The sequence below is a fragment of the Meriones unguiculatus genome (assembly GCF_030254825.1).
Source record: "Meriones unguiculatus strain TT.TT164.6M chromosome 13 unlocalized genomic scaffold, Bangor_MerUng_6.1 Chr13_unordered_Scaffold_28, whole genome shotgun sequence".
NCBI classification, from domain to species: domain Eukaryota; kingdom Metazoa; phylum Chordata; class Mammalia; order Rodentia; family Muridae; genus Meriones; species Meriones unguiculatus.
The window spans coordinates 5,803,654-5,829,781 of record NW_026843644.1 but is presented as its reverse complement, the minus strand read 5'-3'; the positions used below and the strand labels follow the sequence as shown (position 1 = coordinate 5,829,781).

Genomic DNA, 26,128 nt, shown 5'->3' with positions numbered 1-26,128 from the left:
TTTACCACATTATACTTGCTTTTAGTGATAACTTAGGTCCATTACATCTCCACATAGTTTCAAAATCTCTCCCCTAGCTCTCTCCTCCCTTAGCTCTCCTCTCACACTTTCTCCTCCCACTCATTTACTGTCCTCTAGCTCCTCCCCACTTTCCTGCCCTCTGACTCCTCCCATTGCTCAACATTGTGTCTAGTTGCTTTATTTTGGCCTGTTTACACAAAGTTGAGACAGGATGCTTAGAATAAATATCACAATGCAATATCCAAATTGAAGCCAGAGAGTTGGGGGAGGGGAGAAGAGAAATCAGCATTGGAATGAACAAGGGTAAGGTGTATATATTTCAAAGGAACATTAAAAAAGAGAACACACTAGCAGTCCATGTGACTGGGTCTGTGTCCATCCCTAGGATGATGTATGTGTTAAGGGTATGGAAGTGACCCTAGTCTGTGTGTATATATCACTAAGATGAATGGGTAGGGTTGGTCTATGGGGCATGGGATTCAGCATCATCTTTTGGGAAGTCTGAATGTTCATTTCTTCAGGAAGTTGGTATCTAGATGGGTCAAGATCAGCAACAGTATGTGATCCCATCAGAAGACTGTAAGTGATGTGTTTGGTGGTGTCCTTGACCAGAAGTGGTGCCAGGGAGCAGGTTGAGCTGATGTCTGTGGATTCAGTTGGTAATTTTCACACTGACGAGGCAAGGCACTAGTTTCTGGAAAAGGAAAGAGTACAAGGCTCTGATCTTTGGTGTCCTTGGAGATGGTGATGGTGCAGGCCAGACACAGAAGACAGGAGGTTAATTGAGGGGGTTAGGTGGAAGAAAATGCAAGGGATTTTGTGTCATACTTTGTGTCCCTGTCACTCAGACTCATTTGGGCTTGGCCATCCTATGGGAAGCACCATGATCCAGGTGCTTCCACTGTTTGCCTGGTCTGGGTGACCAGTGAACTGTGGCTTCAATGTTGGGAACTCATCCCCAGGAACCCCAATACTGCTTTCAGGGGACCAGGAGGGATCCAATGTCTGGGTGCTGGAGAGGAAAGTGCCTGGACCTGGTGATCTCCATTCACTGGCATATCTGTCAAGTGCTGGGGGTCCAGGTTTCCTGACTGTCAGACCAGGGAAACAGCTGTAGGGGTACCAGATCTATTGATACCCAAATGTCCCAAGAATCCTGAAGATGCCTGAAGGGGAGCAGGAGGTATCATATATGTGGCTGCAAGAATGGAGGTTCCCTAAGCCTGGGGGTCCACAGTCACTGGCATAAGCCTAAAGTTTAGGGCCCCCATGGTTTATTACTCTCAGACCTGGGAGACAGTCATGGAGGGGCCTGGATGCAATTGACCATAACTGTCCCAGGAATACTAAAGCTCCCTTGAGGGGAGCATGGACCATCTGATGTCTGGTTGCTGGAGTGGAGGTTCCTTGACCTGGGGCTCCTCACTGGCTGGATATGCAGAAAGTGCAGGAGCTCCAATGTTTGTTCCTTTCAAACTAAGGAGATGGCCCTGGAGGCCTGCGTCCAATTTGCCTCAACCAAATGCTATGCCCCATCTAATACAGTGCAGATTGGTCACCACCATCTTGGAATCCCCCCTGCACAGATCACACTTAGAACAATTTCAGTAGAAATTGAAGACTGCAAGTCTAGCTCCAAAAGCAGGTGGAGATATACTGAGCAAAAGTACCTTTAAGTTCATCATGTATGATATAAACGGTACATTAACAAGATTCATCAAAGCCACAATTCTCTCACATACCAAGGGGAGAGATCACAAATACAGAAATCAGGGTAATGACACCTAACACCACTTCTTAGATGGACAGCTATGCAGAGGTAGTCTAACCTCGGAATAAGGCTGCCTTTGCCTTTAGGTAGATTGACTCAATAAAGGAAAAGGAGTTCATTGCAGCTACCCAAGTCTGCTTTCTTTCTCAGAACTGTGACATCAATATAGAAAATTCCCTTTCAAATTCCTTTTATTTCATGTGCATTGATGTATTGTGATAGTGATGGACCCTGGAGTTCTAGACAGCTGTAAGATGCCATGTGGTTGTTGGGATAAAACCCAGGTCATCTGGAAGACCAATCACTGCTTCAAACCACTGAGCACTCTGACCCTAAGAAAGCCACTTTGTTAAGCTTTAAATGTCTTTCAGATATACGGATGATTTGTGTTCATGTGTAGATGTACCCTACTTGAAATGGCCAAAGTGGGCACCAGATCCATGGAAACACATTTAGAGGATATTTGCTGGCTAGGAAGTGATATCTGAAATGGAACTTGTCTTCTGTAACAACACCCAGTTCTGATATCTTCCATGCTATCTCCAGCCACCATTTATTTAAAACTTTTCCTACAGATGTTAATTAAAATATATTACACCATTTCCCCTTCCTTCTCTTTTCTCCATGCCTTTCTGAATTCTCTCCTTCCAATGTCTTAAAAAAGAATGTGTGAATAAGTGTGGACCTGCAAATATATATATATTACTACATTAGTAGTAATATATATATTACTAATTATATATATATATAACTAATTCTATTCCTATTGGTTGTGAGGATAAGGTCTAAGGTTTCTGTGCTGAACCCTTTATGTAGGATATATAATTATGGAGTGTATCCCTGCTAATCCCACAACTTGGATGGAGTTCTAGTCTCCAATGTCCACAGGAGTCTAACCCTGAATTGAGGTAAGCTATCTTGGACAGGAAACATTAGAAAGCACAGGGTGACAAATTCCTTAGATAACACATGGTGCTGGAATGGCCCTGATGTTCTGGAGCTGTGGGGAAGACTATGGACATTGGTCTTAGCCAATCAGTCCCCTTTGTTCTGTGGACCTCCCATTATACCATTGACCTGGGATATTTCCATCGATTACTTTGTCATCTTGAACTTTCTGCATTCTCTTTCTAAACACCATGACTACAGGACTGTGTTACCATGCCTGGCTTGGATGGTTTTAACCTCAGTGATTTGCTAGAATGTTGGGGCAAGTGTAATGTGTTGTTACACTTAACTATATTGAGAATCTCCTTATGTCTGTGAGGCTACTTTTCACTATCTGTTGAATTAAGAACAGAACTCCAATCTACTTTGATGTGTCATAAAATCGCAATGTTAAAGAAAAAAACAATAATTTTCTTTATACTTAAAGGAGAGGATTTTAAGCCAAACAACTGCATCTGAACAATGCTTTTTTTCCATTACTGGACTTAGGAACAGAGTCTGTGTGCTGCCTACCATGACCATTTGAAGCCAACAATTTACTCTCAATAAGCCCACAGAAAAAACTGAATTATTGAGGTAGACCATGCCCAACTATCCTGCAGGTACTAGGGAGGCAAGGTAAGCAGATCTATTATGTACACTAAGTTCAAGGTCAGCCTAGAATTTATAGTGAGACTATTATTTCAAATAAAAAAGAGAGAAAACAATGTTTGAAAATGAAAATACATTTAATTAAGCTATTTGTTTATTACAGTTTATTTTCTTTGTATCAGGGCTGTATCCACTTACAATTCTGACCATTTCCAGCCAGCCTCCCAATCTCCCCCATGCACCTTCCCTAGTCCTCATATAGGGGGCTAGGGAAAAATCAAAAACAATGGTTAAAACACAAATTATTAATAAAAACTGGAAACATATTCACATATTTATTCAGTGTGACAAATTTTGACCAGTGATGATTATATAATGTTATGCTGTTTCTTTCTTCCCACAGGTAATATTTGCTAATTGAAGACATGGTAAATATTTACTTGCAAGCTTATGCAAACAGTTCTCAGAGGGTTCCCAGTTCCCAAGGAATAAGGCCATGGAAGTTACCATGGAGGAATCCTAAATGTGGGCAAAGAGAAGGGTGGAGAGAGAGAGAGAGAGAAAGAGAGAGAGAGAGAGAGAGAGAGAGAGAGAGAGAGAGAGAACAAACAGAAAACAGAGAAAGAAGAAAAGCATATAGAAGAAAATAAAATATCTGGGTACCTCTGGGAGAGGGCAGACCGATTCTACTGGACTGAAAATTTAAGGGTGGAGGTGGGGAACAACAATCTTACCCTTTAGAAGGTAGGGACTGAAGGATCCTGGGAGAACCTGGAAGCCAGAAAACCTTCTGTCAAAAAGGCACCTCAGCAACTTGTCTTATGTGTGAAGTACAACATATGGTTAAACGTTCATCCTTTAGATTTAATAGATTTAGAGAGCAGAGATACACAACTAAGTAATCTCTCCAAGCCATACATTAAAATCTTCCTGCCTATAAGTTGATCCCTCATTCTCAGCTTATTTCTCTCCTGCAAGGTATTCAAAGAATGACATAATGCTATTGAGCAGAAAATATCTCATCTAGGGGAATAGGTCTTTTCATCAATGACAGTCCAGACCAGATTAGAAATTCAAAGAGTCCATTGATTTATTACATGTTCACCTAAGGGAGATATAGGAATGTTCATTCAGAATATCCCTATTCCTGCCACGCAGAGAGGTTGCAGTGATGACAGATGGGGGAAAGAGATTTAAAATCAATTTGAGACCACCAACTGGTAGCCTATATGGTATTCTGACTGACATACATATACATTATCTGAGAAGACAAGGAAAGAGTGAAAGAACTGGAAAGTTGACCCACCATAGCTGAGTAGATACAGAGACTACAGTAGGAGGCAGCTTGTGCTCAGGTACAGACCTAGAATTAATTGCTCTCTGGGAATTTTATCCTTTCTTTAACATCCAAATCTACTTCCCTTTCTTTAACACCCAAATCTCCTTCTCCATGTCTCTTAGGTCTCTGTAAATGCCTGATTTCTCTAGCCTTCTATGGACATCTGTTTGAATCTCAGGCTCCCCTGACAACAACCTTCACAGCACCTGCAGTCTTCAGCACTCAGGGCTCCTAAGAGAATGTTTGTGTGCATCAGGGAAGCAGAATACAATCCACTTCAGAAAAGTTGGTCTTCATGCCTTCAAATTCTTCTTCACTTTTTACACTAGGTATCATCTCAAGCAGGTGTCCTTGTGGGCTCTCATTGCTGCCTATTTACGACGTATGGGATAAACTCAGTCTGGTGGTTTTGGTCAAGTGGTCATGCACTTTTTAAACACTTGTAGTCTCAGTCTCTATCCTGATAATTTTGGATACTTCCATATTTTTGTGAAGATATTGGATTAGAAACTTCTTTCAGCACCAAGCCTAAGTTACTTTTTATGCTCTCAATTTTCTCTTTCTTCTGGGTCATCAGGGATGAGTTAAAGATGAAGTTAGGATTAACCTTTCACTCCTCAAAAGGCTATTCATGACACGTTTATGGGGCCAAATACATGGCTCAGCACCTAGGAGAACTGGCTGCACACTATCATTTTCAAACAAATTTTATCCTTCAAATTGCCCTGAATCCCTCAATTATTACATGACAGTATGTTTACAATGTAAAAAGAAGACAGTATTTTATTGATGTAATATCTCAACTAATCTAATTTGAGCATCAGGGAAACAGAGCTGTAGGAAAGGCTTTTGGTGTCCAAAGCTGGCAATCAGTCCTCAATCATCATATTAAGAAGGCCAAAGGAGTTCCAACAAACTTGTCTCCCACTCTGTACATATCAGTCATGGCCTAAAACCCATAATAACCTTACACACACACTAGAAATGTTTCTTTTTAAGTAAATATCCTTTCTGTTACTTTATCTATAACCTTTATATTACATATTTCCTATAGAATGCAGTACTTTAAGATGAAATGACATATGGATAATTCGGAAGAACATATGGATTCACAGAATCCAATCTTATGTATACATTCATATCACATCAAGCTATATAGTGAGATGCAGTTGATGGATGATTAGACCACTTTATTACATCTCCAGGATAGTTCAAAACACAAAGCTTTGAGTTAACAAAATGGACACATTCTTACAGTTTCTCTTCAGTATGTTTCATTCATGAAAGTGAAGCCTATAGAAATTTACAAAGGCTTCATCACAGTAAATATATTCATAAGGATTTCTCTTGAGTATGATTTCTTTTATGGCTTTGAAAATTTGTGCCATGCAAAGGCTTTACTAGTTATAGTCATATGGTTTATTTCTAGTATGAAATCTTTCATGCCTTCAGATATCATATCAATGTGCAGAGGCTTTACCATACTGATTACATTCTTAGAGGTTCTCTCCAGTATGTGTTCTTTTATTTACTTGAAGACTACTGAATTGTGAAAAGGCTTTACCACCTTGATTACATTGAAAATGTTTCTCTCCAGTATGAATCCTTTCATGCCTCTGGAGGTAGCAGCAAAATGGAAAGGCTTTCCCTCATTGATTACATTCATACGTTTTCTCCTCAGTAGGTGTTCTTTTATGCTTTTTGAGATTTCCGTGTTGTGAAAAGGCTTTCTCACACTGATTACATTCGTAGGGTTTGGCTCCAGTATGAATTCTTTCATGTCTGTAAAGGTTGCACCAATGTTCCAAGGCTTTACCACATAGATTACATTCATGGGGTTTCTCTCAAGGATGTATTCTTTTATGCCTTTGGAGTTGTCCGTGTTGTGAAGTCTTTCCCACACTGATTACTTTTGTAGGGTTTCACTCTAGTATGTATTATTTTATGCACTTGGAGATTTCCTTTTTTTGAAAAGGCTTTACCACACTGATTACATTCGTAGGGTTTCTCTCCACTATGTGTTCTTTTATGTAGTTTGAGAGTACTGTTATCTGAAAAGGCTTTCCAACACTGATTACATTCGTAGGGTTTCTCTCCAGTATGTGTTCTTTTATGTCTTTGGAGACTTCTACAATATGCAAAGGCTTTACCACATTGATTACATTTGTAGGGTTTCTCTCCAGTATGTGTTCTTTTATGTACTTGGAGATGTCCGTGTCGTGAAAAGGCTTTACCACACTGACTACATTTGTAGGGTTTCTCTCCAGTATGTGTTCTTTTATGTAGTTTGAGATTACCGATTTCTGAAAAGGCTTTACCACACTGATTACATTCGTAGGATTTCTCTCCAGTATGTGTTCTTTTATGTCTTTGGAGACTTCTACAATATGCAAATGCTTTACCACATTGATTACATTTGTAGGGTTTCTCTCCAGTATGTGTTCTTTTATGTACTTGGAGATGTCCATGTCGTGAAAAGGCTTTACCACACTGATTACATTCGTAGGGTTTCTCTCCAGTATGTGTTCTTTTATGCACATGGAGAGTACTGGGGTGTGAAAAGGCTTTCCCACACTGATTACATTTGTAAGGTTTCTCTCCAGTATGTGTTCTTTTATGTACTTGGAGATGTCCGTTTCGTGAAAAGGCTTTTCCACACTGATTACATTTGTAGGGTTTCTCTCCACTATGTGTTCTTTTATGCAGTTGGAGACTACTAGGTTGGGAAAAGGCTTTCCCACACTGTTTACATTCATAGGGTTTGTCATAAATATGTATTATTTTCTTTCTGCAAAGATAATTCAGATATGTGTAAGCTTTACCATATTCTTTACCCTCATGAATCTTTTTTTAAAGATTTATTTACTTAATATTTATACTGTGTTCTGACTGCATGCTAGATGAGGACACCAGATCGTAGTATAGAGGGTTACAAACCACTATGTGGTTGGCTGGAAAATGAATTCAGGACTTTTGGATTAACAGCCAGTGCTCTTAACCTCTGAGCCATCTCTCCAGCCACTGATGAATCTTTATGTCCGTATAAACTATGTTTGCAATTTGGTTTAATAATAAACTGAAATTACATCTTAACCTCTTATCACTTTCTTTACATTCATAGTTTCCCCCTTGATTGTGGGTTTCTGTACCTTACAAGATACCTTTGATGGTAAGAAACTTCATTACATGGCTCACTGACAGCATCACATTTCTATGAGTGATTTTTCATATTTAAAAAGAACTAGAAGGAGCCAGCTTTAACACAGGGACTGCATTCATAAATTTTCCTATAGTTGTAATCACACTGCATTCATAAAGGGAACCAAAATAAACACAACAATTTCCACAGGGCTAGTAATCATATGGATTTTTGTAATGTGATTTCTTTGGCTATATTTTCATTGAGCTTGGAAATCTAATTAAGTCTATTAGTTTAATTTTTAACAGTCCTCTCTTTTGAGCAGACTTTCCGAAGGTGATAGGAGTTCATAATTCATTCGTTATTAATCATGAATGGATGAATGAACACATGAACAAATATAAATTTATAGTGTTGTCACTATCATGCTTTCTACTGTACACATGTACAGGATAGTTTAGAATGCAATAGTCTATGATAATGTGCATCTGGAAAAACTCAACCAGGAAAAGTGGGCATTGCTGGATCCTTCCCAAAGGCATCTCTACACAGAGGTAATGATGGAGATCTACACGATCATCACTTCTATTGAGGAGACAATAAATACTCTTTAACAATTCTCTGCAGAGTGGAGGGAATTTTATGAATGAAGGGGAAGATAGCAAGGGGAGGACAGGAGCTCCACAGGGAGAACAACTGAATCAATATATTTAGGCACAGGGGTCTTTTCTAAGACTAATACTCCAACCAAGAATAATTCACAAATATAACCTAGAACCCCTGTTCAGATATAGCCCATGACACCTCAGTGTCCAAGTGAAATTCCCTAGTAATAGGAACAGGAACTGTCTCTGATATGAACTCAGTCACTAGCTCTTTGACTAACCGTTGCTGCAGGCACAACAACCTTGGCAGGCCACAAAGGAGGACTATGTAGCCTGTCCTGATGAAACCTGGCAAGCTAAGGTCAAACTGAAGAGGAGGAGGGACTCAAATATCAGTGAACTTGAGGAGGGGATTGAGAGGATATGAAGAAGGGAGGGAGAATTTGGAGGTAATGGGGTACAGCTGGGATACAATGTGAATAAACAGTAATTAATATTAAAATATAAATAAAAACGGAAGAACAACAAATGAAACATTTCCACATACACACAATTTTGCTTTTTGTTCTTCAAAGACATGGTTATTATGGTTCCTCCACAACAGTATTCTTGACCCTCATAATTTCCATCTGATTAAACTTCACAACTTTGCTTCAGGTATTTGAGTAACATAACCTTTGTTATGGAATATTTGCTCATCAGTAGGTTTTGTACAGAAAATTATCACCTATTTTATGAGTATGCTGTTTACAATATGAGTGGCGAGAGAGGATCAACAGATAGGGATTTCTACAGAGTATCTCAACATGGATATGATTAATGATTTATCATTTACAGAGGAATTTTAATTTAGAACATGGCTGCTCTGTCAAAAGACCCCATTCAAATACCTTCTATGTCAATGTGATCTGGCTAGAATACAAACACGCCTTTAATCCAGGAGACAGAGGAAAGCAGATCTGACTTCAATGCCAGCCTGGTATAGAGCAATGTCCAGTAAAGAAAAGCTTGGATTCAGGCATGGTGGTACATGCTTTTAATCCCAAACTATGGGTGTAAAAACAGCTGGTAGAAGGAAGCACCCATATTTGAAAATGCTGTCTCATTCAGTTTCAGGAAAGGTGACAAATTCAGAAAAATAATTGACTGCATAAGATACATGTATCTCTCATGAGAAGAGAGAGGAAATGAATCACCCAAAAGTGGCTGGCGCTACCAGGAAAGAGAAGGGAGTTTTACTGTGCAGTAATAGGCAGGTTGGAGAGAGAAAACTAAGGTGAAGATCAAATGAAGCAGAGAATAAAAAAGAGCTAAAGATTAGAAAAGACTGATGGAGTTAGTTTGAGACTAAACAAAGCAATTTAGAGGTCAGGACAAAAGCCAGATTGAGCAGGAATTCTCAAGGACAGAAAATCTTCTAGGCCAAAGAAAGAGTGTATGGAACCTAGAAGCTGCCCTGCCCAGGCCTAGGGTGGCAGACAGAGGGGCAGTCATTTTCAGAGATCATAATTTCTAGATTGAGTAAATGTCATTTGTACAGCAGTATCTATTCAGCAAGGGTTTCACTGTCTTCTTTTGCATTGAAATGCCTGGCAAACATAAATAATATAATATACCTTACGGTGAGGAACATGAGTTTGGGAGAATTTAATGTTCCTTACTACTCTTAAAATGGTGTTTGATTTTCCACAGTTGCTTTTCTTTAAAATTTCTGGGACATATTAAATTTTTTTTCTCAGCGCTGGGGAGCTGGCTCAGAGGTTAAGAGCACTGGCTGTTCCTACAGAGGTCCTGAGTTCAATTCCCTGAAACCACATGGTGGCTCACAAGCATCTACAATGAAATCCCATGCCCTCTTCTGGTGGGCAGGCACATGTGCAGGCAGAATAATATATAAATAATGAATAAATAAATCATCTTTAAAAATTTTTCATAGGCATATTTATATAAGCTTCCATGAGTAATTACCTTCCATATCTAGTAGATAGTTGATAATGTTCTTCAGTATTATGCTCTTCCCAATTGTAGCCTGAAATATGGACCAAAAAGTCAATGAGAGAGGATTAAAAATTAGGCAAAATTTAAGTTTCTATATTCAGTGAACCTTAGAAACATGCCTGATTTTTTCTTCCTCATTCCAAGTGAACTTATATAAGAACATCAATAAGAAAAGTCAACAGTAACAACAGTTGTCCCATTTACCTGAATAGAGAAAGAAAACTCACTGTCTTACCTATAGCTGTAAGGTGCTTGAAGGTCTCTATCATCACATCTTTGTAGAGACACTTCTGGGAAGGATTCAGCAAGGCCCATTCTTCCCGAGTGAAGTTCACATTCACATCAGCATAGGTAATTGAATTCTAAATGATCCCATACATGAGTAGAACAGAAAGCACAATGGTGACAACAGTGTAAATGTATACTTCATTGACAATATATTCATATAATTCTGGTGCTTCCCTGACATCTACTGACACAGAAGTTTCGATGTACTCACCAAGTCATTTTAAAAGGAAATTAAATGAGGAGGTTCACCTCATTTGGGCAACCTTTGAATAGAATTCAGCCTTTCAAGAGAAATGAAAATTAACAGACGTAAAGAAAGCAAGACATGCAAATAGATGAAAACTACGGAACACAGATCACAGACATTGCATGCAAAATTACTACCTAAAAACAGGGGCAAACAGGAAGTACTGGTTCATAACTTTAATTCCAGCATTCAAGAGGCAGAGGTATGTGTATCTCATTGAGTCAAAGGCCAGCCTAGTCTCTGAAACAAGTTTCATGACATGCAGAGGTACATTTAAGACCTGAATCCACCACAAAAAATCATTCAAATAAAAAAAAATACTGCAAACTCTGTGATATATCTGAAGTTCCCACAAAGAATTATTTATTCAATATATTTCTGTATCTATCTTCCATAAACCTGAAGTGTCCGAGGTTAAACTGTAATATTAATGAGAGCTTACTAAAAGGGAATGCTTGTTCAAACAGGTACAAATGGATGGATGAAAACATTAGTCCTGGAATAGTTGGTCATAAATGAGTAACATAAGGCAGTTGAGGTGGATCAGCAATGAAAAGCTCTTGTTTGTCTTACCAACAACTGGGCTCAATTGCCAGTGCTTATATGGAGGCTCACAACTACCCATTATTCCAAATTTTGAAATTCTGAGGCCAGCTGCTGACTATTCTTAGGATCATGTACATATGAGGTGCCTAGTAACACATACAGACAAAATACTACTCATATTCACTCAGTTAAAACAAAACAAATACATGAGACAGGAAGAACGAGACACACCTGCAATCCAATGACTCACAAATCTCAGTCAGTATTAATGTTATGAATACAAGACATCCTGAGAAACAGAATATACTCTATGCCAAATATAAGAATTCAGTGGACTCAGAAGGGGGAAGGGAGAAGTTGAGGGAGGGAGGGGAGGATTGGGAGGGAAAGAGGGAGTGGGATGCAGCTGGGATACAAGTGAATGTATAAAATTATTAAAAAATAAAAAAATATTAATAAAAACTAAATAAATAAAATAAAAATAAAAATAAAGAATTCAAGAGTGGATATGGATGAAGATCAATCAGGATGGTATCATATGCTTGACATGTACAAAAAGCTGCATACCACATCAGCCAACATAGCAAAAGAAAAACTGCCAGGCATATTGGGCCACATTGAATCATAGCCCTCTGGAGCCAATATGAGGTGGACTTCTAAGTTTGAGGCTGGGATAGATTGCATTCCTACATCTAGGACAGCCAAATCAACACAAAAAAAACTTGGTCTTCAAAAACAATAAAATTAAAAATGTAAAAACCTCACGATACCAAAATAGGTTAGCAATGAATAGCAATTTCTTTGACTCTTTCTTGTGATTTAGAGTAAGACTGGATAACAATGAAGACCATGTGAGCACTGAAGGAAACAGAATGATCAGTTTCAATCATAAGACAGTAGACAGAAACAAAAGGAATTGGTTTGAGATCATAGACACTCAAATCTAATCTCCAGTAAGGAATCTAGACAATTTCCTCCTAGAAAACCTTTTATACCTTCCTCCAAAGAAGCACACAAAGAAGAAATAAATGTTCAATGATATTCTCCTACTTGATTCTGTGGACCTTTTCCACTCTCTGTTACTGAAGACTCAATTCTCAATGCCCCTAGCACTCCAAAAGAACAGCAGTGGCAGCTCCCCTTTCCTGTGTCCTAGTCTCCCGTGGATTACACACTCTCACTCTCTGTTCTGCTTCCGGGATCCCACTCCCAAGTCTTCAGGTAAACCATAGGCCATGCTTGCATAGAGACCAAGGCAGTGTACCAGGGATCTTCTCCACTACCTTTGTTACATCACTCTCAATTCTCAGGATCTTCCCGAGTGTTCCAACAGAACACATATGGCACCATCCACTCCATACCATCCCAGCAAGCCTAACACCATGAATACACTAGTCAAGCACGTCATTAAAAAAGTAACACTCTGCCAACACACTTTCTGAAATTTGAGATAACTAACAGAAAACTAAGAACAAAATCCCCACAAAAGAAAATAGCACTTGCACCTATAATCAATAAAGTAGAAGGAGAAGATGAAGAAACAATGAAACAAAGGGTTGGTTCTTTGCGAAAAACAAACAAGATAAACCCTTACCTAAACTAAATAAAAGACAGAGAGGAAATATCCAAATTAATAGCATCAGCAATTGTATTAAATATTTTTGTTTCTTTAAAATCCCACTCATGTTATGTGAATTTTTTTTTCTATTATCCCCAGGTGTGGAGCAAGAAGCTGCTTCAGTTTGCCCACAGCTGTTACTTATGATTGTCTCGTGCTCTAGCAGGGCTGTGGTTTTGCCACCTGCACATAGTTTAGTTTTGAGTCTTCTGGAGAGGGTACACATGCAGAGCCATGAGAGGACACTGGGTCTTGGAAGAATAACGAAGCTGCTGCTCTTCCTGATGCTGTTCACCCACACTGCTACTCTGTTTGTCATTGCTGGTTTATAGGCTGCTGGATATCCTGGTGACTAAGAGGTATTGCCCCAAAGATCCTGACCACCCTAATCCACAGGAAGTAGTTAAAGAGACCTCTGTTTCTTTCCCCTCTAGCATTCTCTCCCCTTTACCAATTGGGGGTTTTGGAAGGAATAAGGGTTGTAAGGGGGGTATAGGTTTAAGAATCCAAATAAAGGGCTGAAGAGATGTCTTAGGTTAGGAGCACTGGCTGCTCTTCCAAAAAAACCCAAATCAATGAGATTTAAACAAACAGTGCCATTTGTTGTTTGCTGTTTCAGTGGGGTTCTGGAATCCACACAAGTAAGACAGTTATTGCACTAAAGAACCCAATGAACCCTAATCAGCATTAAGTAGATGGAAATCTGCATTCCTTGTCTGTACTAACTGTTTTCTCTCCTAACAAGGGGTGGTGAGTGAAAGGGAGGTAGAGGTATTTAAGAACCAAGTATAAAGTAGGTATTTGAAAAAGGAAAGCTTACAGTTTTGCTCTCAGTAATATCAAATATAATTCCTAGTTGAAAAAAAACTGTCACATTTCGTGTTCTTTCCATTGCTTAAATTGTGGCATTCCTGCACATTTCATTCCAAAGCAATACTTTTGCTACCAAAAAAAATCCCATGCCTCAACCTTCAGGTCACCTGTGCCTGTGCCCTTACATTGAAATACCCACTACTGTGAGGCTACATCTGAAAGCCAAAACCCATTTGGGTTCTCCTGGACATATTTCATCAGATGTAAGACTGTTCCAAAGTCTGGAGATGAACTACTGGAGGTATCTCCATACCTGACTTCAAGATATACTAAGAGTAATAGTAATACAAACTGCATGGTACTGGCATAGAAATAGGCTGGGTGATCAATGGAAACAAATCAAAGACCCAGAAATAAACCCACACACCTATGCATAATTGCTTTTGGACAAAGCAGCCAAAACCATACAATGGAAAAACACAGCGTCTTCGACAAATAGTGCTGCTCCAAATACATGTCCACATGTAGAAAAATGCAAAGAGATCCATACTCCTCACCCTGCACAAAAGTCAGGACCAAGTGGATCAACAACTTAAACATAAAGCTAGATTCCCAAAATCTGCCAGAGGAGAAAGTGGGTAACACCCTTGAACTTACTGGTCCAAGAAACAACTTCCTAACAGAACACCTGCAGTGCAGACTCTAAGATCTACAAGTAATAAATGGAACATCTTGAATCTCAAAAGCTTTTGTAAAGCAATGGGCACTATTATTACCAGGAGATGGCCATCTACAGATTGAGAAAAGGTCTTGACCAATCCTCCGTCTGACAAAGGGCTAATTTCCAGAATCATATTAAAGATTTCAAGAAATTAAACACCAACAAACCAAATAATCCTATTAATAATGGGACACAGGGATAGAAAACTCTCAGCAGAGAATTTGTGAATGGTGCATAAGCACTTAAAGAAATGCTCAACATCCTTACTCATCAGGGAAATGCAAATCAAAATTAGCTTTGAGACTCCATCTTACACCTGTCAGAATAACTAAGATCAAAACCTGAAGTGACAAAACATGCTGGCAAGGATGTGCAGAAAGGGGAACAGTCCTCCATTGCTGGCAGGGGAGCAAACTTTTACAACGACTTTGGAAATCCATCTGGCACTTTCTCAGAAAACTGGGAAAAGACATACCTAAAGATCCAGCTATACCACTCCAGGGGATACATATGAAAGATGTTCCAACATACAACAAGGACATTTCCTCAACGATGTTAATAGCAGCTTCATTTCTAGTAACCAGAAACTGGAAATAACCTATATGCCTCTCAACCGAAGAATGGGAAAGAAACTGATATATTTACACAGAAGAATATTACCCAGCCATTGAAAATCATGAAATCTGCAGGCAAATGGGTGCAACAAGATCTTCCTGAGTGAAATAACACAGACCCAGAAAGACACACAGAAGACAGTACTAAGCCTCAAGGACAACAAAAACAGGACAATGAAAGTCCCTTTTAGAGGCCAGAGCTGCAGAGTCTCCTCCTCTCCAGGGAATCCACACTCAGAAAGACTGACAGGGCAAGGACCTCTGCCCAGGTCACAACATCCAGTCTGGCTCAAAGTCCATCCCACCTCTAACACATGGGACTCTCCTAGCTCAGCAGACCAGCTTTTCCGGGACTGGCAACAACGAACCCCATGATATCCATGGCATAGCTGCTGGTCCTGCATATTCATCACTACAGAAGAACCAGAGATGAATCTTGGAAAGACTCTGCAAGGTAATTTATACTGTTCCTCCTTCCAGGTTGTGAAGTTTTCCCAGAGTCCATCATTAGCTTAGACCAGGCATTTGGGCCTCAGGACTCTGGCAGATCCTCTACTGGAGGATGAGAGATCAGGTGTCTCACACAGCACAAACAATCTCAGCTCTGCCCTTCCATCCTAGGGGCAGACAGAGCCTTAGCCTGGTAAAGTAGTAGTTTAATAAATGTTTCCACTCTCCCAGGGTACATGTTTATTTTACACGTCACAGGGTCCTGCATGTACACATTTAATTACCCTCTCACTGTCCAATGCAGTCATCTCTACCTCACAGCTGAGAATTCCTGCAGCACCCCTCAATCCAACACAAACAGTAACAACAACTGAAGCCTAAAGGACCTATGGATTTGAAAGAAAGGAGTGGAATATGGAAGGTGAATAAAAAAATTTAAATTAAGTGACATGACTCTTCCTAGATATGGTGGGGAGAAAGTTTATTATAGAGAGAAAGGCACCTGTGAGCCATGTGAGGAGAGAGAGGAGAGGAGCACGCCAAACCATGAGACTATGACAGTAAATAATAGATGAAATAGAGCAGGTAACCAAATTGGATAGATAACAGAAAGAAGGGCAGGTGGGTTAAGGGTCCGAGCCTTTGGCTACAGCACAAGGTATGCCTGCCATGTCCTGTAACCAGGTAGGGACTCGGGGATTCTGGGCAAAATGGTAGCTAATTCTGCTCTGAACTGTTAAATAGGCCCCTCAGCCATTTGTCCCCGGATTTGAGTCTTAACAGTGCCCAGGTCGCCACATGCAGTCTGGTCACAGTCCATCCCACTTGTAACATGTGGGACTAAGACAGCTCAGCATTCCTAAGGCCAGGACAAAGGACCTCACAAGCAGCTGATGGCTGCAGAATTCCATCCAGCCCAGGAAGGAAAAACCACACCAGCTTCTGCTGCTCAGCCTCCTACTCCACCACCATGTTGGGGGCAGCGGTCACACACTCACCATGTCGCCTCTTTGGAAGTCGCCTGAAATCCCCTCACAGGACCCAGCAGCTGAGCTCAGACTACAGCACGCCCAACATTCCAGCCAGCTCAGCTTCCTAAAAAAACCTGAAACCTGGCACCCGGAAGAACCTTCCTCTTCCTCTGATTACAGGCCTGGTCTGGAAGTTCTGATTGGCCAGTGAGTCTAGAGTGACCTGGGCACCTCCCCTAGGCTCACAGTGTACTGAAGAGACAAAGCATAGTGCTTCCTGGCCCAGGAGGAATGAATGCATGTTTGCTAATTACAAAGAGCAACTAGGGCCTGGCTTAGGGAGGAAGCTATGCTCACGGCAGGGACCTTGGTTCCATGACTTGAACTTTGGGTACATATGTGGAGAATAAGGGCCACACCATTTCCAGATCTGCGGAGATTTCTTTGTCAGTAGAATTGTGCCTGTTGTCTAATAGCCTACCCTTCTGTCTTCCAGCACTGAGCAGGGACTTCTCCTCCTCCTGAAATCAAGTGGGATAGCTTGAACAGCCCAGTATTCAACTTGCAGTGCAGTTAACCATCTGTCCACAGGAGGAAGCCTGCCAAAAATGCTGACAATTAAAGAGAAATTTTAGGAAAACAAATGAAATTGTTATTGTGTGACTTCACAGTGGGGTCAGTGAAACTGCAGCTACTTTTCACCTGGTAGTTATCAAACAACTCTGGGAGAAAAGCAAAAACAAACAAACAAACAACCAAAACAACAACAACAAAAAACCCAGGTGATACACAATTTAGAGCAGTCATGTCTTCCTCTTCAGAAGGTTATTTTTTTATTCTGATTCTTGAATGCCTGTGCTCTAGAACACACAAATGTCTAATCAGGACATTTACTGATCATCTATGATTGACTACCTCACTTCATATTGTTAATGTCAACTACTGTCAAAGCATGAAAGCTTCCTCCCTCTTCTTGCCCATCCTTTTCAGTGCTGTGAATACAAAAACTCCAATACTGATAAGTTATCTCACTTCTTACACAGTTTCTTCTTCATTTGTAAGTCTCCAATAAAGGCCAGAATGTTTGGAAGTCTCATTCACTGGCCTAATTTATCTTCGCATTGACCAGTAAGGCCCAGCCTGGAAGGAGTTTCAGGACTGTCTTCTCAGCACTAGGAGGCAGACACCGGTCTTGGTATTCAAGACTATTTGTAATTACATTGCAGGAGAAAAGCCTGGGCTATAGGAGACAATGTTCTCTATGGAAGTAAATAATACAGAGCACTTGAGAAAATAAAAAATACCTTTGTAATTACTAAGAAACACTAGGGACTAAATAATAATAAGAGAGTAGATCTATGATGCATTTAAAGAAAATGCAATTTAAAGAGAGAAACCAAGAGTTGCCTTTTTGAAAAGATGAATAAGGCTGAAAAATGCATAGCTATAGTGACCTTGAGAAAGTTCAGGCCATTCCCTGGCAGAAAGAATTTCATTAATAAGACATCTCTAAGACATGTGTATGTGTCTATATAAACATACACATAGTTTGTAAAAAAGTTATGACACATGGGCCGCCAATGCTCCCCACAGAGGACATAGACTACTATGTAATAAAAGCACCAGTGCTATGCATGGAAAAAATTCTCTTTCAGATGAACAGTGTCCAAAGCATGTGAAAAACCATTAGGTTGCTGCTGTGACCTTTGATTCTATTCCAGAGTTTGAAGGCAAGCCCCCACTTTTTGAAGCCAACATGAACTTCAGAAACAGGCCTCAGAGAATCCATCTTGGATTTGACCTGAAAGCCTCCTGCATGCAGACTAGATTTCACAGGACTGGATGTTTTTATGTGGGCTTATGATGTCAGCAAGCAACCAACAGTGTTACACAGCTGTACCTATAAACTACAGCAGTGATTACCATGGCAAGATATCCCTATGGTTTCCATAGCGGCACTCATAGTTTGGTGGTAACTAACATCTGTTCAATGGAACTTAAAACTCAACCAAGAAAATGGAAAACATGTCTGGTATTAGAAACCCAGCCAAGTACTCCAGGAGAGTGAAGTCATGGACTTTAGAAAAAGAACCTAACTTGTTCAACTTAATAAGCCACCATAATTATTGACTGCATTCTGATTTCTACATTTCTACAAACTTTGTATCTGTTGCCTTCCTCATAGAAGACCGATGAAACATGACAATTATTAAAATGCAGTAACAACTTATTACACAATAACCAGGCACTCTCTCTCTCTCTGTCTCTCTTGCTTTCTCTCTCTCTCTCTCTCTCTCTCTCTCTATATATATATATATATATATACATGTATATATATATAATACATATATGTCTTATATAATTTTGAAAGGTAAAATTCTATACCATGGAAGAAATAAAATTTAACTCTAATGTTAGGATCAAGGACCTTGAATATCATGATGAGTTTCAAAGAGATTGTCATTAAAGCAGAATTCAAAACAATTTAATTGGTATAATCTTGAAAATTAAGTGTATGTTTAGAAAGCATTCTATAATACTATCCAGAACTATTTTAAAAGTATTAAAACCTTGGTGAACAAACTAGCTGTTTAACAGTGTATGAACTGAGTAAAGTAATTATTATCTGCAGTATACATGAAAATATAAAAAGAGTTATATGAAGCTCACAGGTTTCTTATCTATGTTTTTCCTAGGCATAAGGTTATTGTGTAATTCAAGTGCTGATTTCTGTATTACATATATATGGTTGCAAACCTAGTTCTGATCATCTTTCTGAATGTTTTATAATCTTGAGGTTTAGATCCAGGATACAGAGGACTCCCAGAATAAAGATCTGTGCTAGGGCTAGGTGAACCACAGTGTAATCATAGGTTTACAATTAACAGAAAGTTCTCAGATTAAAGGTGTGTATTATGGCTCAAACAATAGTAAACAGGGTTTTACAATTCTCAATTTTGGGATTCTCAAGGGGATTAAATACCCTGAAAAAAAAAAAAACAGACTCATAGACTTTGGTGAAATAGAATCAATAAAAGATCTTCTGGAGCTATCTCCATCCCTGTTTTTGAGCTGTACTATGGAGCAACAGCAATAAAAAAGGCTTGGTACTGGCATAGAAACATACTGCTGGATCTGTGGACTCGAGAAGAACACCCAGAAATAAACACATATGCCTACAGGTTCTTGATTTTTGACAAAGAAAACACCACCATACAATGGAAAAATGATAGCATCTTCAAGAATTGGTGCTGGTCTAGCTGGATGTCTACATGTAGAAGAATGCAAATACATCTGTACTTTTCACCCTACAGAAAACTATAGTCCACCTGGATAAAAGAACTCAACATAAAACTAGACACACAGGATGTGAGGCTAAGCACTGCACTCAGGGTCAGCCGCTTTGGACCCAGAGAAGAGCATGTCTGATTGCATGCGGGTTGATGCCCCAGGTCCCGCCTCTGAGAAAAAGGTATCGGACGGGTCTGATGCTCTTTGGGTGGATGACACCTAAATGAACATCTGTACAAAGTCCCAATTTATTTCTAATATCAGAGATCAGACCTCTACTCTTGCCTGATGTGTCTAAAACAAAAAGGGGGAACTGTAGAGAGCTGCGGAATGCTATGCCTTAAAGATGGAGCTGGTTTCCGCCTTCCACCTTCCCGATGGTGAGTGCTCTCTGTCACGAACAACTCCACATTTGGCTAAGGCCGAGGATCTGGCTTGCTTCCATGTATGTGGACCTATCTGCATTGCCCCCGTGGCACGCCTGGGTTGGCTACCCAGAGGCTATTTAAGCTGTGGGCTGGCTTTCCCCGGGGCCGAGGATTGTTCAATGTTCCTGAATAAACTGCATTGAAAAAAAAATGCTGCTGGAGATGAAATAAGCTTTGATGAGAATACGAATATTATGGAAATGTATGATATACAAAACTTTATTGCATATAGTTTTCGAAATGTATTACTACTTAAAGTGGGAGAGTTTGTCTTCAAGAGTGCACAAGATCAAGGCTTTTTCATCAATGAAGTTCTGATTCAATGGCCAAGCAACTTCAAACAGGTCTGAAAATTTTTCAATATTTAATATGAAGAGAATTATTTAGAAAGAATTATAAAAATTGTTTGTGGTATGATTCTTTGAACTTTTAAAATAATTGTGAATTTTTAATTCCTTAGCTCTATTGTGACTGTGAGCTTGTGTGTGGGTGTTCATGCACATAAGCACATGTGCTTCTTAAGTCCCAGTCAACTGTGGTTCTCTTCTTCAGTTGTCAACTTTATTTTTATCTCTATGAAACCTTTACTTTCTGATTTTGCTGAAATCAGTGGACAGGATTACATACCTTCTCTCTGTCTTCATGATCATAAAGTTTGGATTACAGGCCTATTTTTCTGCACCCAACATTTCTTCCATCATTTTATCATGATCAAATTCACATTTCCCTGCTTATGTGGCAAGCATGTTAAATACTAAAACATGTCTTTAGTTATGTTTGATGATTTTAAATCAGAAATGAAACAATACTTTAGAATTACATATATGTATATGTACATATACATATAAATGTACATACAAATGTACACATAATGTCAGATAATTCTTTAGCTAGAATTAGATGAATTGAATTTGGATGTTTGTGTTCATTCATAATGCAGTGATTGAATGACTGAGTGCTCATCGTTAGAGGCATGTATGTGTGTTTTTATATGTAAACACACACATGCATGCAAACTTATGTAAATTTCCACATGTTAATTATAAAGGGTAGCTGATTGATGCTCAAGCATCCTTCCATTTACAAAACTCATACTCAAGCGTATCAATAATTTTACAAGGTTGTGAGCTAGCATAAATAATTAATAAATTACGGATTTGGACACAAGACATTTCTGTAAACAATGTATATGAGCTTCCCAATATGTGTGTCAGGAAATGAACTCATATTTCAGTGCAAGAGCTGTATGCACTCTTAACAGCTGATCCAGTTATCCAGAAACATATTCCTGTTAATATGTACATATTCGGGCTCGCTTCAGCAGGACATATACTAAAATTGGAACGATACAGAGAAGATTAGCATGGCCCCTGCACAAGGATGACACACAAATTCGTGAAGCGTTCCATATTTTTAAAAACCATCTTCCTGCCAAAGGGATTCTCTCCACTACAACAGTCCAGGAACAACCAGAAACTAAATTCAAACAACTAAGATAGCCCATAGAGGACAGCGTAAAAGTTCAACCAACAAAAGCCAGAGCATTATGGCATCCCCAGAACCCAGTTATCCAGGGGCAAATAGACACCCCAGCATAAATGAAGTTCAAGGAGACGACCTAACTTCTATGCTCAAGAAGATGATAACAGAGGAAACAAATAAAATATGAAAAGAAATAGAGGAAGCTGCAGCCAAACAGTATGTGGCCTTTAGAGAGGAAATGCTTAAATTACTGAACGAAATAAAAGAAACAGTGGATTGTTCAAACAAACAGCTGAAGGAATTGACGGAAAAACATGAAAATACAGTCAGACAGGGGAAGGAAACCAACAAAATAGCTCAAGACCTGAAGATAGAATTGGAAAAATTAAAAAAAAAAAAATGGAAGAAAGTGTGGTGAGAAAGAACTTAGGGAAGAAAGCAGGAACTACAGAGGTTAGCATAACCAATACGCTACAAGAAATGGAAGAAAGAATCTCAGGTGTAGAAGATACAATGGAAGAAATAGATGTATCTGTCAAAGAAAATGTGAAATCTAAAAAATTCCTGACACAGACCGTCCAAGAAATTCAAGACAACATAAAAAGACAAAACCTAAGAATAATAAGAATAGAGGAAAAAGAAGATTCCCTGCACCAAGACCCAGAAAATATTTTTAACAAAATCACTGAAGAAAATTTCCCCAACTTAAAGGAGAGGCCAATAAGAATACAAGAGGCCTATAGAACACCCAATAAATTAGACCAGAAAAGAAAATCCTTCCGCCACATAATAATCAAAACCGTAAGTATACAGAACAAAGAAAAAATACTAAAAGCTGCAAGAGAAAAAGGCCAAGTAACATATAATGGCAAACCCATTAGAATCACACCTGACTTTTCAACAGAGACTATGAAAGCCAGAAGGGCCTGGACAGATATCATGCAGACCCTAAGAGAACACAGATGTCAGCCCAGGCTACTATACCCTGCAAAACTCTCAGTCCTCATAGACGGAGAAAACAAGATATTCAATGACAAAAACAAATTTCAACAATACCTACAAACAAATCCAGCATTACAGAAGACACTGGAAGGGAAAATACAACCCAAGAAAGCTAGCTACATTCAAGAAAACACAGGAAATAAATAACTCCACTACAGTAAAACAAAAAGCAACCAAGGACACAACCGTATGACCACAGCCAACATCAAATTCAAAGGATCTAACAGCCACTGGTCATTACTCTCTCTCAATATCAATGGACTTAATTCTCCAATAAAAAGATACAGACTAACAGAATGGATGCGTAAACAAAACCCAGCAATCTGTTGTATACAAGAAACATACCTAAGTCACAAATATAGACATTACCTGAGGGTAAAGGGATGGAAGACGGCTTTTCAAGCAAATGGACGCAAGAAGCAAGCAGGAATAGCCATTCTAATATCTGATAAAATAGTCTTTCAACCAAAATTAATCAAAAAAGATGGGGAAGGACACTTCATACTCATCAAGTGAAAATTCCACCAAGAAGACATCACAATCCTGAGCATCTATGCCCCAAATACAAGGGCACCCACATTTGTGAAAGAAACATTGATAAAATTTAAAGCACATATAGATCCCCACACATTAATAGTGGGAGACTTCAACACCCCACTCTCAACAAAGGACAGGTCAACAAAACAGAAATTAAACAAAGAAACAATGTCTCTGACAGAGGTCATGAATCAAATGGACCTAACAGACATTTACAGAACTTTACACCCAAACACAAAAGAATTTACCTTCTTCTCAGCACCTCATGGAACCTTCTCCAAAATAGACCATATAGTGAGTCACAAAGCAAGCCTCAACAGATACAAGAAGATTGAAATAATCCCATGTATCTTGTTTGATCACCATGGAATAAAGCTGGACCTCAACAATAACAGAAATAACAAAAAGCCTACACACACATGGAAACTGAACAACTTGTTACTAAATGACAGCTGGGTCAGGGAAGAAATAAAGAAAGAAATTAAAGTCTTTCTAGAAATCAATGAAAATGAAAACACAATATACCCGAACCTGTGGGACACAATGAAAGCAGTGCTAAGAGGAAAGTTCATAGCACTAAGTGCCTTCAAGAAGAAATTCGAGACAGCTCATTCAAGCACCCTAATGGCTCACTTAAAAACCCTAGAAAAAGAAGAAGCAGACACACCAAGAAGGAGTAGATGGCTGGAAATAATCAAACTCAGGGCTGAAATCAATCAATTTGAAACAAGTAAAACAATTCAAAGAATCAATGAAACCAAGAGCGGGTTCTTTGAGAAAATCAACGAGATAGACAAACCCTTAGCCAAGCTAACTAAAAGGCAGCGAGACACCATCCAAATCAACAAAATCAGAAATGAAAAGGGGGACATAACTACAGACACTGTGGAAATCCAAACAATCATTAGGACTTACTTCAAAAGTCTATATGCCACAAAATTTGAAAATCTAAATGAAATGGACAATTTTCTTGATCGATTTGACTTACCAAAGCTGAATCAGGACCAGGTAAATCAACTAAATAGTCCTATAGCCCCCAAAGATATAGAAGCGGTCATCAAAAGTCTCCCATCCAAAAAAAAAAGCCCAGGACCAGATGGCTTCAGTGCAGAATTCTACCAGACCTTCAAAGAAGAGCTAACACCAATTCTCTTCAAACTATTCCACAAAATAGAAACAGAAGGAATATTACCAAATTCATTCTATGAAGCCACAGTCACCTTGGTACCTAAACCTCACAAAGACTCAACAAAGAAAGAGAATTTCTGACAATCTCCCTTATGAACATTGATGCAAAAATACTTAATAAAATACTTGCAAACCGAATCCAAGAACACATCAAAGATATTATCCACTATGACCAAGTAGGCTTCATCCCAGGTATGCAGGGGTGGTTCAATATATGGAAATCCATCAATGTGATCCACCATATTAACAAACTGAAAGAAAAAAACCACATGATAATCTCCCTAGATGCTGAAAAAGCCTTTGACAAAATCCATTCATGTTCAAAGTATTGGAGAGATCAGGGATACAAGGCACATATCTAAACATAGTAAAGGCGATATACAGCAAGCCTATAGCCAACATCAAACTGAACGGAGAGAAACTTAAAGCAATCCCACTGAAATCAGGGACAAGACAAGGCTGCCCACTCTCTCCATATCTCTTCAACATAGTGCTGGAAGTCCTTGCTAGAGCAATAAGACAGTTGAAGGAGATCAAGGGGATACAAATTGGAAAGGAAGAAGTCAAATTATCACTATTTGCAGATGATATGATAGTATACATGAGTGACCCCAAAAACTCTACCAGGGAACTCCTACAGCTGATAAACACCTTCAGCAAAGTGGCAGGATACAAAATTAACTCAAAAAAATCAGTAGCCCTCCTGTATACAAAAGACAAAAGGGCTGAGAAAGAAATTAAGGAAACAACACCCTTCACAATAGTCACAAATGACATAAGGTTCCTCGGAGTAACCCTAACCAAGGAAGTCAAAGACTTGTATGAAAAAAATTTCAAATCTCTGAAGAAAGAATTAGAAGAAGATATGAGAAGATGGAAAGATCTCCCATGCTCATGGCTTGGTAGGATTAACATAGTAAAAATGGCCATCTTACCAAAAGCAATCTACAGATTCAATGCAATGCCCATCAAATTACCAACACAATTCTTTACAGACCTGGAAAGGAAAATTCTCAACTTCATATGGAAGAACAAGAAACCCAGAATTGCTAAAACAATCCTCTACAATAAAAGATCTTCTGGAGGTATCTCCATCCCTGATCTTAAGTTGTACTATAGAGCAACAGTTTTAAAAACTGCATGATACTGGCATAGAAACAGAATGGTGGATCAATGGAACCAAACAGAGGATCCAGAAATAAACCCACACACTTATGGACACCTGATCTTTGACAAAGACGCCAAAACCATACAATGGAAAAAAGATAGCATCTTCAACAAATGGTGCTGGTCTAACTGGATGTCTACATGTAGAAAAATGAAAATAGATCCATACTTGTCACCCTGCACAAAACTGAAGTCCAAGTGGACCAAAGACCTCAACATAAAACCAGACACATTAAATCGGCTTGAAAAAAAGTGAGGAATACCCTAGAACTCATTGGTACAGGGGGAAACTTCCTGAACAGAACACCAACAGCACAGGCTCTAAGAGCAACAACCAATAAATGGGACCTCAT

General features: G+C 39.1%; 1 non-coding gene and 1 pseudogene across 1 annotated transcript; one reads left to right on the top strand and one right to left on the bottom strand.

Annotated features, from left to right (window-relative positions):
• Window positions 1–5,936: 5,936 nt before the first annotated feature.
• The window catches only part of LOC132650719 (zinc finger protein 431-like), a 91,345-nt pseudogene continuing 71,153 nt past the window's right edge, over window positions 5,937–26,128 (bottom strand).
• LOC132650739 (U6 spliceosomal RNA) lies at window positions 21,710–21,814 on the top strand. Its single transcript, XR_009588892.1, has one exon. It is a non-coding gene; the product is annotated as a U6 spliceosomal RNA (small nuclear RNA).